Consider the following 14,136-nt stretch of genomic DNA (forward strand, 5'->3'; position numbering starts at 1 on the left):
AATCAAAGTTTGAATTGTGTCTGTAATCTGCGTGTTTCTGCAGTTCATCTTTCCTTTTTGTCATTCTAATCAGGGTTATTAATACTGACAAGTTAAATAAATGAATCCATCAAATTAGGGGATATTATGAAATCTTTTATTGTGATAAATTAGACATTGTAAAAGTAATCATTCTTGTTTGCCAGTCAAAAACAACACATGAATATTAATTATCAAGCAGCGGTAATTTTAAAATAAGCAATTATGGAAATGATGATAGCCAAGTTCATTAATTATGGGTTTTTTTTTGTTTTTCGGGGGGTGGTGGTATTAAGAGATTAGCAATTCCCAATAACAACTAGATCTCCCCAAAAAAGACTGAGTCGTTGTCTAAAAATATATATTTTTTAGGAAAATAAATCCAGTGTATAAAATGTCAGTTATAGGCATTCTAGTAAACCATACAAAATCTGAAAATCTGCAGCTATACTTAACAAAAAAAGCCATATCCTATACGAAAATTATATATAAATATGTGTACAATAGTCTGGAAGTTCAAGTTTTTGAAACCCCTTTTGCTAAAATATATAGTTTTTGCAATAACTTGTAAAATTGTCTATGATGTACAAAGAGTGCCATTGAGAAATTAAAGACGTAACCCATTTTTAGGGAATGTAAAGACTCTAACTTCATCTTTGAATCAGAAGCCATATGCCTAGCCCATGCGTGTTTACATTCCTTTATTGTTTGGGTCTCTACCACATCTGCTGGGAGACAGTTTCACTTATCTACCACCCTCTCAGTAGAGTAAAACATCCATTCCATGCATCTCTACCCTCAAGTTTTCGACTATGACCTATTATTCTAACATTTCTCATCCTTTGTATCCATGTATCCAATAAACCTATTAAAATATTTAGTGTGATATACCTTGGATGTACATTCCCCAGGACTCTCAAGGTCATCGACCGAGCTTTAACCCCTTAATAACAAAGCCCGTACATGTATGGGCTCAAAATGCATTGTTTTCATTGGGTTTTGGGACCGCCCATTGTCCTTAAGGGGTTAAAACTGACCTTATCGTGTCAATCTAGCTTGTTGTTAACCTCCAAGGTGCCAGGCGTTCATAGCGTATGTTTGTTAAGGGTTACTGTTGCCAGCAAACTGTTGGCAGGGGCTTGGGTTATAGACAGCATGTCCTAGAGTTTAGGTTTTTGTCAATAAAGTGATATATGCCATTTTCAAGGGGAAATAATACACTCAGTTAAGTTGCTAAGGAGAGCTACTGGCAGGAGTCACCGTGGCAGTTCGGTGCCCTATTCTGCCCTATCCTTCCAACAGAGAAAAGTTGCCAAGCAGCTGCTGACATGGGATAAGGAGATGAAAAAAAAAGAAACGAAAAAATGAGAAAGGCAGAAAAAAAAAGTCCCTTACAAAAGAAACTTCATGAACATAAGACGGCAAGGCTGTAGAAAAGCTATTTGCCTTCCCGGCTTTTATATAACCTTGTTAGCTGAGGATTAAACGTTTTAATATTGTGTTTTTTGTATCATTTTTAAATGACCATAATTATGCAAAAGGAGATAAGAAAAAAAAATCTGTTAAAATCCAATGAAATCAACGCCTACATAGAAAATTATCAATTATGTGTTCGGATGTAATATTTTATAATTTAAGAATATTTCCTTATTTAAATCCAAAAAGAAATAATCTGAGATTGATGAATTTTTTTTTTTTTTTAAAGGCAAGGTTGCTATGATACAGGAGCGCATAAAAAAACCTCAAAATATATTAGAATATTGAAGGATTACATATATCTACATGGGAATATGTCTAAATTTACAGTTTGGTTCCCTGGTGACTTCAAAGGCCGGCAGAGCCCAGCTGTTCACTTGCTAAATGGAACTACTAGGAACAGCAAACATCTTGATCTCAGATCAAATATTCTGCACTGGTGAATATATACAAGAGAGAAAAAATACCTCTCAGCTCATCATATTATTATTATTGCTTTTAAAATGTAATCATTCTTCGGCAATGACCAAATTGTGAAATGTAACTCTCTTCGTGGGAGATCTTAATTTTCTATTTTGGAGTCACCTGGGTACAGGGGTATGGAAGTTAAAAAGAAAGGTTTATGATCTTTCCAGTACTCTACTTTTGTAAGGCCATTTGCCTAAAAATGGGGAATTTCTTCTGGATTGTTGAAAGGGGCAGTTCGATTAAGAAATGTGCATTCCTGGGAACTTCCCGGCCAGGCTACCTGAAGCTCTCCCTCATCTGGAAGAGTGTCTTCATGGTAGGGGGTGGCTGTTTATAGGGACAGGGTTAGCCCTATATTGTCCTAAGTGGGTAAGGAGTAGGAAAAGAAGTGGACAGGAGCAGGCATGATTAAAAATTGGTCTTTTGCCCAGAGAAAGAAGAGACTCACCCGGAGACCCAGAGAAGCAGCACTACACCAGGAGACTTCAGTTCAAACCCACAAAGGTCTCAGGTATGCATATGTGCCAGACTCTACTGCCAAATTCACATGGTCTATCTGTTATGGATACATCTATTTGGGCTCCTATTCCTCCTTTGAGAGATGCATTCTGACCCAGAACAGGGACCGGGTTCTTCTAATGGCATCTAGAAAGACCGCAAGGGCCAAAGTTGAACCACTCTCATGCAACGCCGCACACCTCGCATCCATTTAACTGGTGGCTTATTTTTGTCCAGTGAAACCTCCAGTAATTGATAATGAAATTAATAGGGAAAAAAGGCCAATAAATGCTTGAAAAATCCTTAAGATTCTTTAGTTAGAGCTACAGTTAGATCTTTATACTCAACACTTACATTGGATAAATGTATAACATGAATACTTTGCTACTTTGTTAAACATGTATGTACCGTCATCTCAGTGCGCTTGGATTTACACCTAAAGTTACCTTTCTTTTCTTTTCTTAGATGATCGCCGACGGCTGTTGCTAATAATTTAAGTAAATGGGTCAGGCAGCGATGTTATGTAAATTAATCTTTTCAAATGCAATTATCATCATTTTCAGACGCACATCAGTGTCCTTTACTGTTCTTGTAAACTCTATAAATTGTCAAGTTTGAAAGCAATTGGTGCATCTCATCGGTTTTATTTTTTAGGGATTTATGCTACAATGCTTGGCATTTAACATGTACTGGTTTCTAAATTAGCCTTTGGGTCCTTCAAGCAAATTGACAATGCCAAAAAAATGTTCATCAGCAATGAAGCTTACGGTAATACAAAAGTGTAAGATGTTATGTTGGCCTAATGCTATATACAAGCTGGAGATGCCATCATTGTCCTGAATTCAAGAACCTCAAAGTGAGAAATGGTGCCCAGAATCAATCCCTAAATAGAGAACAATAAATGTACACTTAAAAAACATTACGTATTATCTACTACATATAGTAGTATTACTATTAAAAAGAATTTGACATCACGTATGATCCATTGCTCCATCATTTCCACCCATTTGAAGACTCAAAACCAACTTCAACCAATGGGAACCAATGACATATAGATACAATCTTTCATTGGCTGGTCACGTTACTGTATATAATATCTTTCCAACTTAATATTATTCTAAACAAAGTGCTTACAAAATAGTGTTCATTCAAATATAGTGGAAAAGCAAAACAGAATGAGGGTTTTCTATAAACATTGATACTGGTGGAAAGTGGTCTTATCACTATAGCAACCAATGGAATGTCCCCGTCAATCACTTATTTCAATGTATCAGTAACCCAGACAGTATGTAGATAGTTGGCTAAATAACTATTGCTTCTGTTTGTTTTAACAGCAAGTTGTATTTCTACTGTACCAATCACCCTTTATACAAATCTGTTACTATTATCAATAACATTTTCTTGTGAGCGTCTTTTTTTTTTTTTCTCGAAAACCACCTTTCAGTCTATTTGATCATTTTTGTGTTCCCTTTGTAAAAGGTAATTTGAAATGGTGCCCTAGAGTATGCTCTGCTCAATTTCAAAATGCTCAAGCGGCTACTGTGAGAAAAAAAAAGCAGAGCTTTTTTTGTGGTCCTTTACTGCCCCCTTTTGGGCACTTTTCTAACTGCGGTTATTATTCCATAATAAAAGAATTGGGGAAAAGACGTAATTGTTTTCTATTATTGATGAACATTTTGTGGTGCTAAAGTCATTTACATTTTGAATTATTTTTACACCTGTTATAAACGTACAAAAAGAGCATTTTAGAATTTGGGAACATGTTTAGCATTTAAAACAAATGAACCGGCGTATTTACATATTCTGTACATCTGGGCATACCTGCCATGTATATAATATAACTGACTTTTATTGTTATGGATGTTCCTTTGAATGTGTTTCAGAGAACCCACTGCCTTTTAATTAGGAATATGCGTCACTTCATATTTTCTAGGTTTTTATATACTTCACATGGTTGAAGGAACACAAAAGTACATTAATCAAATAGGGATATGGATTACAACATAAGAAATGGATGGATCGAGATGTAACAGATATACCAGAGGCATGTGCTATTAAAGTATCTTAAGGTATAATATTGCTAAAAAGAGACCTGGTTATTTCTTTATTGAAAACAGAAAATTTGATGGCAGATTCTTTCTATGTCTCTTTCTTTGTGGATCTGTCTGCATTATCCTGGAGCACTTCTGCATCAGAGCAGACCGCTCATTATGGGGACAACCTCTCCCCCATTTCTTCAATCGGGGAAGAAGTTATCCACATGGTACAATCCAACTCCCCGTCCTGATGCAGAAGTGCTCCAGGAGGCCATGGTAATGCAGCAAATGACCTGAGAAGAAAGATGAAGACAAAGAGAACATGAAACAGAGCCTGTTTCTTGTGTATTTGTGAATAGTTGAGTCCCTTGGCCTTCTTTCCACATTGGATTTATGTTTTTTTGGCTGCAAGTCTTCCATGAAGATCACTCTGGCCAGGTTTCTCCAGACAGTAGATAGGTGTACCAGGGTCCTACTTTTTTTGCTGATGGCACTGCTTGACATCTTCAAATGGAAATGGGAAGTATGCACGATGTGTCTTTTATCTGCTGTACTAAGTTTCCTTGGCTGACCACTGCGTCTCCAGTGCTTAACATTGCTAATTCTTTGTGCTTTTTTCAAAGCTTGGACAGAACACCTGGAAACCCCTCTCTCCCTTGAGATTTCTGCCTTGCTGATACAGTAGAACTACCTTGTTGCTGTGCTCAGTCTTGCCTTGCCATTTGACTTTTGACATTAAACTTTCTTCAGCAACCTCATCTTGTTAATGAGTTTGGTTTTCCTCATTCAGTTGAATTCCTCCTACAGCTGTTACTGTTACGGTTCATGATTGTGTTCCAACCTATATATTAAATTGATGATTATTAGCCCCCTTTGTCTAATCATACACCTAACTATATGCCTACAAAACCCCTGACTTTGTACAAGTGAACCTCGGAGAATTGATGTTGTTTTGCAGGCAAAGTGTGGTCACACCAAACATTGATTTGATTTCGATTTTCCTTCTGTTCGCTCACTTTGCATTTGGTTAAATGATAAAAATAAACTATTAACATGAATATTTTTCAAAGCATTCTTACTTTACAGCAATTTTTTCACACCTGCCTAAAACTTGCACAGTACAGCAACACATTAACTCGCACACATTAATTAATAAACAAAAAAAGTCTCGGTGTATGCTCATCAGATTTTTGTGTGTGGGTTGTGTTTAACTGACTGCACATATTAGAAGGCAGACGTTTCAATGAGCTGGAAGTATTTCCATATCTTGCGGAAAACCTAGATATATTCGTAGATGTCCATTCTAAGATGTCCATAAGACATTTGCGTTGTGTCATTGTATGTTTGATTGTATGTAATGTGTGTTGATGACAGTTCTCGCCTGTGTCAGAATCTGCCTTGTATATGATATACAAACTCTTATTAACACAAATTCAGAGCAGGTAGTATCTCAGGTGTGACAGTTCCACTTTAACATCTCTGTCAAATACCTTTACCTTGAGGATCTAAGCCACATGTAGAACACGAACCGTACTCTAACAGCTTCATGATTTATTTCACAGTTATTTTAATCAACAAGTTTATGTACCAAAACAGAATTCTTTTCTAGTCTCACCTGTGTTCTACTTGACACTCATTAGAAATACATTTGACAGGGGATCTGACAACTCCCTAATCCCATTAGACATATAATTAATATTGTATAGGTTTCCTAAAATATTATAGTAGCACTCTATTTATTTATTTTAATTTAAAATATAAAAAAAACCATTGAATTTGAAATTGTCACATATTGCAAATATAAAGATCTACTCACACCTATTACACATCAAAGGGGAAATGTTTTGGCTTAAAAGATGTTTGCATATATATATATATATATTTAGGATATCTCCTAAAGCAAATAATAATAATAAAAAAGATAAAATTATATATATATATATATATATATATATATATATATATATATATATATATATATATATATAATTTTATCTTTTTTTTATTTGCTTTAGGAGATATCTCTCCTCCAATGGAAATACTGATTTTACATTTATATTAATCCAGCTGGTCATAGCGGGATAAATTGTCTTTTTTATTATTTTTTTATTTTTTTCTGATTTTACGAAGATGCTAGAATGAACACAATTATCATGCATGAGAAGCATCTTGACATGAAAACTAAGGCAATTTTCAATCTTCCATTGTTTCTTGCCTGACACATTTCCTTAATGTATTAAAAGTATATCCTTGGCTTCAACAACATGTTTTTTTATGTAATGTAAATGAACAGTTATGGGGAAAAGTTAAACTGAACTAAATATATACATATTAAAAATGTATGCATGTGTAATAAATTGTCTTCAACTAATGAAATATATTCAATTAATAGAATAGCTAAATAAAATCTAAATCAAAGAAAAATATTATTTTCCAAAAAACAAAAGCAGGCAACTCTATGTTCAAGACATTTGAAAAACCTGTAGTCAGCAGGTTCGATAATAGCATGAATAGAAGCAAGAGAGGAATTTTAGGCAACAAGGATTTTGTTTGGTGGGTCTTAAAACAGCAATTTTTCTCTCCCCACCCCAAATATGTTCCCCTCTCCAGCCATTCTAAGTAGTTATGGATGAACTTTCCCAACCCAGTGTGAAATATGATTACAATTCTGTCTTCGCAGGGCATACCATGAGCCCCACTGAGCAGTCAATTTGTTGGGAAGGTGATGGAAAAAAATAAACTTTGTAGCAGTAAGGTAGAAAACAAATCCTACATTATCTCTCTCTCTCTCTCGTTTTAATAAAAGAAAGTAAATAACAATGAACTTGCTACATTTAATAAACCTGCCTTCTTAAAAGAATGTTGACACTTAATAAACCCCTTAAAAACAATGAATTGTGAGCCTTTACATGAAGGGGTTAATGGTACTAACACTATAGAAGTACGTGCGTCTCCATGTGAATAGGCAAATGCTCGGCCTCATAATGTCTGGATGAGACTCATTCATTGTATCCCTGGAAATGGAAATACCTAATTGAAAAAAACGTCAGAATATTTTCAAAGGGATAGCCTAGTGTCCCATAAAATGGAGAATACAGGCCTGGACTGGCTATCAGCGGAAGAGCATTGCATGCTGGGACATGTATCTAACCGGTGGCTGCATATATAAGAGATTTTATCAGGTGCTTGCATTAAAGAGCCTTTAAAGGGCTTTAAATGTATATAAATATAATTGGGGATGCATGCCCTCGCCTGTAATACAAGTTGTTTTGTGAGTGTTAGCATGAGAGGATTTTAATTTTCCAATTAACGTGAAATGCTCAGATCTACTCACCCCTCTTGCACATCAAAGGGTTGTGTTTTAGCTTAAAGGACATTTGTTTTTATTTTGTAAAACATTTCAGGTTGCTGAATTTACATTTTATTGATTAAATTAAACAAAACTAAAAGCATAGATTTTTTTTGCTGTTTATCGGTTCGCCGGAAAAGAAAAACTGAAATACTCTTTTTTTGTACAAATCATGTTTTTTATGCGTTGTTCAATGCATTTCTATAACATTTTCATCTTCTTTTTACTTCTTAATATCAGCGATGTAGTTTCCAACACCAGCATATTGCAACCTGCTACGTAAATAATTAAATACCAAGCTTCCCGAGCCTTTAATGTCTATCCATTGATCATATTTAGCGCGTTTATATTGCCTCATACATTTTTAGAGTAAAAACCTAGTTAGCTGTAAAAACATAACACACTCTCTTGATGAAACTTTTGTACCTCCCGTACATTGTATAAATCGAAATTTTATTTATGGCTCTTTTTACTATGAAAATAAATATTTTGTTTTTTTTAGCAACACTTGATTTGCTAATTGACAGAAAGACATGTATTGTGTTTCATTTCATGTTTATGGTGTATACGCCAGGTAGTATAAACCAGCACCTATACTCTGATATACACAGATCTCAATGTATTATTTATAGGATTTTAGAGTTGGCCTATGGTTGTGATTGGCTAGTTGTTGGATTGTTCAAGACGTTCATTGTTTGGGTGTGCAAGTCATCTGTATTACAGTGGGTGCTTAACCGAGTTGTAGCATCAAAGTGTTTTTCAGTTGTATAAGACCTTTTTCACATAGGAAAATGAAGTATGTACTCATTATATGTCATACTTCTATGTGGTTATGACTGCCTTGATAGAGTTTCCACAAGGAGCACTATGGCGTCATTCCATTGACTGGTCATGACAGAAGCCTCTGACGTGGTCATGTGTTGGTTCTGTCCATGCGTAATCCCAACTGGTTGCCTACCACTATGTTGTTATACATGCTTTTTAAGTGTTAAACTTAAGTTGATCCTCCCAGAAAGTATTCTCCATTCAGATGGACAGATTGTCCCCTCAACTCTAAGTCCATTTCTCTTGAATGGTCAAGTCTTCTCCTCATTCTTTGATGACTTGAAGATTAATTCCAATGGTGCTTTCTATAAGAGAAGACGGTTGATTGGAACCATTCTCGCTAAGCTGTGAGTACTGAGTTTTGAGAGTAGCTAATTGAACCAATAATTAACATTTCAGGTTGTTCAGCATTCTCGATCACTTCAGATCTTATCCAGCCATCTGGAGTTAAATGTATTTGTATGATTGCTTTATATTCAATATCTTTATTTAGGATATACCTATTATCCTAATTATGTTATTTGTATGACAAATGATAAAGTTATGGTACCTATGTTTAGAAAGTCATATAAAGTCACATTAAAGATTATTCGGTCATTATATTATAATATAATAAAATATAATATACTCGGTGAAAGGACTGACATTTGTATCCAAAAAAACAATGCCAAGCAGGAAATGTCTTCTGCACAATAAAATTCGAGCAAGGACCTTAACATCCATTAATAAAGTATATTACAATCACTTAATGTTTTCCTCTGACACTAACAACATCAATGGCATTAAGGATTAATGTGTGTATCCCATTGAAGAGACTACGAGACTGCACGGAGAGGGAAATTATACTAAGATATCAGTAAGTATGGATTTAGAACACCAGATGGTTCCGATGAGCAGTCAGAGAATTCCTTTCCACATTCAAGGTAACTATCCGAATAAATTTAATGTACTTTTTTTTACTTCAAATAAAATCCGTACTGGGAATTAAACTCGGCAGGTGTCTTATACTGCCAGCAGTGTGGGAATACACAAATCAACTCATCTTACCCCATTTTTAACACCTTAATGACAAAGCCCGTACATGTATGGGCTCAAAATGCATTGGTTTCAATGGGTTTAGGGACCACCCATTGTCCTTAAGGGGTTAATGACCTCAAATAGACCATTGAAACAATTAGATTTCTCAAAAAAAAAAACAGCAATGGGTAAATTTACTGAAAACTATTAAGTCAAGTGTTCAGAGTGACCATGGAGCAAGAGTGACCTCATTTGCTCTACGTGCTTAATTTTTAGATAAATGTTATGTTTGCGGAGCATAATCTAATTGGAATGTAAGTCCCGGACTTAATTACACATTGCAGTTTCAATGGCCAAAGTTAATGTAGTGTTTTCTTAGAATTAAGGCTCATCTTAATTGAAGGCTACATGTAGTCAAAGATGCTCACTCATGGATTTCTCAAGATGTTCTGTTTTGTATTCACCAAATGTTCTATATTGTGTGGGATACACACAGTGTTAGCGTGAATGAGCGGCCAGGTTTCCTACAATGTCGCCGTTCCGTCTGCAACAACTAAAAAGCATAGAGTGCTTGGTTAAGCGCTACCTGTGCATGTAAACTCAACACGCATCCATGGAGTTTGCTTTTTTTTTGTATTAAGGTTTGGAGTCCGTGTTTTAAGACTCGAGTCTTTTGTTTTTTTATTAGAATTTCCTTGTAACAAAACTTGTAATGAGATTGCGAGGGCAGTCGCGCTACCTTCTAGTTATAAGTACTTTAAAATTTGGATTAATTTAAAATAATGGCAGCAACGAACCCATGCTCCTCGCTCAGCGGTGCTTTGTAAGGACCCTTTCACATTCTGATTAATAACAACTAATTCATTAAGCCAAGGCACTTCAATAATGGCACTGGGGTCGTGAAGGACGAGGGTATTAACTCGGTGGGGAATATTTAATGATCCTGCATTTAATTACAATAACCCATTTCAATAATATAACCAATATAGCGAACTGATCTAATTACTGTTCCTCTGGGTAACAAGGGATATCTGTAATCATGTGGGAACTCCTGCCTCATTATATAGTTCACATGACAGTGGGGCCTTTTAACAGAACTGGCAAATAAGAATGTTTCCTTTTTTGTTCCAAAATTGGTCTTTAATAAAATATTCCAGTCCGCTCAGCCACCCCATCCTCTGCAGAGTGTTTCCACGTTGCTCGGTTTGCCTCTTTTCATTTAACGGCACTTTGGTCTGTATAGTGTGACAGGGTTTCATTACTACTGTTATGAAAGGGCTCAAACTCAAAGCCTACTGCTACCGGTAAAGTCTCCCCTAAAGTCCTTACGTGCCCTTGCATTTATGTTTTTAATTTCAACTGTTTCAGTATTTTGTTAAAGTTCACATTTCTTTTTTATTGTATGTTAATGGTTGTGTGGTATAGAATGTTATGGTGTTCCAGAGAAGTGGGGGAAGGAAGCTCTCCATTTTAAGGAGTAACTGGCCAACTGGGGTCATATTAGAGGGATCAGGTGAGCAGTCAGAGGTGCAGAGAAAGGGCCAAGGAGTGGGAGGTAGAGAGATATTTAAGCTCACATTGACATGACATGAAGTCTTTGTGATATCCCCAACTTCCCACCGCCTTTTTGTTTGGACTCTTGGGAGGTGCAGGCCTTAAGTTGGGAAAAACCAAGTAGAGGCATCGAGAACAACGAGGTGGTCAGAACATTCATACCCTTGTGTATCATAATGTGTTTTTGTATGTCAATAAATCATTGTGTTCTTTCAGAGTTCAAAGATGGTCTACCTACAAAAGCGTAAACCAAATGGAACTCAAATATCTAAAGCCTGGGTCAAAGTGAGTTTTAACTTATTTGGGTGTATTAGTCTTACTTTATTTGAGGGTCTGGAGAGCAGCATCACAGGTAATGATATTAGTAAAACCAACTTCTGAAAATACTTAATAATTCTAAATAGATGTTTCCAATAAATAATATTTTGGATCTATTATTTAGAAAATTATGATTATGTTTACTATTTTTTGCTATCATGATGTTTCATCTCAGTTTCATTATATTCATACTGTGTAAACCATAAAGATATGCTTCTAAACTCCAAAAAAGAACAGAATGTTCTAGAAAACAACAGGAATAAAAACCAATATAAATTATGTGTTTTGAAGGACTGTCATTTCATTTATTTCTCTCACTGGTGTCCATTGACTTGGGATGGTCTCTGCAACTTAGTGCTTCATAATAGTCTTGCCCACCAAAAAAGCGTTAATCTGATAAAAATGATAACCATTATCGCCCAATTTATCAACATAAAAGCTGCCGGCTCGATGTGGATAAAAGCCACGTGGTCTCTGTGTGCTTCAGAATCCTGCTAAAAGCTTATTAGGTTTATTACCTTGGCTTCGATTTTCTTCTAAATGAACCGACCAACATGTATTCTCCATAACAGCTCAAAACGCTGATAAGAACAAGCCTTTAACTTACTGAACATAGAACATATTATTAGTGAATAAACTAATTAAAGACGGATATTTATTCCACAAATTTCCTCTTCAGCTTAACTTGTTTAGTACCACAGGATGACCTGCATCTCCTATACTATATAATTGTATGATGCAAAAAGTTGCCCTCATCACCATAGCAACCAATAGAATTCTCCAGCAGATTCGATCAACCATCTTTTTTTTTTGCCATGGAAGCAAAGCCACTTTTCAAACTTTGTTCAAGAATTTTGCTTTATATATAATATGGTATTTATTTTATTTGTGTTACATTCTTACTCCGTAGGAGTTAAATACAATAGGAGATACGTATAAAAAAGTAATCCTGGCTTGAAAAGTGGTTTTATCAGAGTAGCAATAAAGAATATCCCTGGCGACCACACCATTCTTGTGGCTGCTATGGTGATAAGTCTTGATTTTTACTGAGAGGGTGGTAGATACGTGGAGCAGCTTCGCAGCAGAAGTGGTAGAGGGTAATACAGTGAGGGGATTTAAACATGCATGGGATAGACATACGGCTCCTGAATCTAAGACGAGACCAACAACTGATTAAGGTTTGAGTCTTTACAGCAGGAGAAACGGGCAGCTAGACGGGGGCCGAATGGGGCCAATCTGCTGTCAAATTCTGCATTTCTACGATGTCCACTTTAACACATATTTAAATACCCAACAGTACAAGTTTTGTCGTGATATGAAGCTGGAGACCAGGATTATTATTTAAGTAAGCAAGTTGAAGATAAACTTTTTTTTACTTTGAATATCTGGGTTTTATTATGAAATGCCCCACAGCAATGTCTCACATGCGCGATTATTTTGTATTTTAAAGATTATTACTTAGCAGTTTTATATTTTTCCATCTTTTTCTTTTTTTCCTAAAACAAATAAATATTTTAAATGAGTAACTTTCAGCTACTTGTCACATAAACACTTTTTTTTTTAATGCATTTTATCTCAAAATCTTGTCATTTTATGGGGGGGGGAAATAAAGACGTTGGTCAGAATAATAATGTCAGCCGTTGTAAAGCACGAAAGGCTTCAGCGCTGATATATGTGTCTAATCCGACATAACCAATAGCAAAAGTATTTTTACATTTATTATGATACTAAGTAGCAGAAAAGCTATTTGACACTTCATTATTTGCTCAGTTTTATTGAAAAAGATGAACTCAATAAAAAAAAGTCATTAAAAATATATATTGCGCTGGCACCGCAAGCAATTTCAATTTTAGTGACATTAATCTTCCATGACATATCGATCATAAATTACACATTATTTCTTTTAAAACACAGCTTTTTTATATATATATTACCGGTCATGGCCTTGGATGCATCTGCAATGGTTTGATGAACTTATATGTTGCGGGTAATGTTTCAATTAAAAAGCGTATTTATATAAAATGGCATTAAGGTTGTTTATCTGGTAAATCAGATTGAAATGGTCACGCGACGCATGATACCGTGAACGACGTTCTGTGCGCCTATAACAAAATGACGGTTTGAAGGGAAGACGTCGCCTCCACAACATATTCGATAATTTAGAACCGCTTGAAGTGTATATTTCTTGTTTCACTGAGTAATTGTTTTAGATGTATTTAGTTTTTAGATGTTTTGTTTTATTTTGTTTCATTGGGGTTCCTCCTTGTTTTTGGAAATCTGTAAGAATTGACGAAATTGGCAAGTTTTGTTAAAATTGAAATTCGTCTGAATCCGAGTCCACACGGCTACTGTATCCAGCATATCTTTTTCCATGAGAAGATACATTTAGGGGACGATCGCTTATTCTGGGGGTCTGGAGTCAGTTATTAATTGTATTCCATTTTTTTTGTATTGTTGGACCATTTATGAGCTCTAACTAAACACATTTACTCCAATTGAGGTGGCCTTACTCACCCTCCCAGAGGGATACCCACTAATGACTCTCAATAGCAAACTCTCAATGTTTTTTTGATGTCA

The sequence above is a fragment of the Spea bombifrons genome, chromosome 7 (genome assembly GCF_027358695.1).
Source record: "Spea bombifrons isolate aSpeBom1 chromosome 7, aSpeBom1.2.pri, whole genome shotgun sequence".
In the NCBI taxonomy this organism is placed as follows: Eukaryota; Metazoa; Chordata; class Amphibia; order Anura; family Pelobatidae; genus Spea; species Spea bombifrons.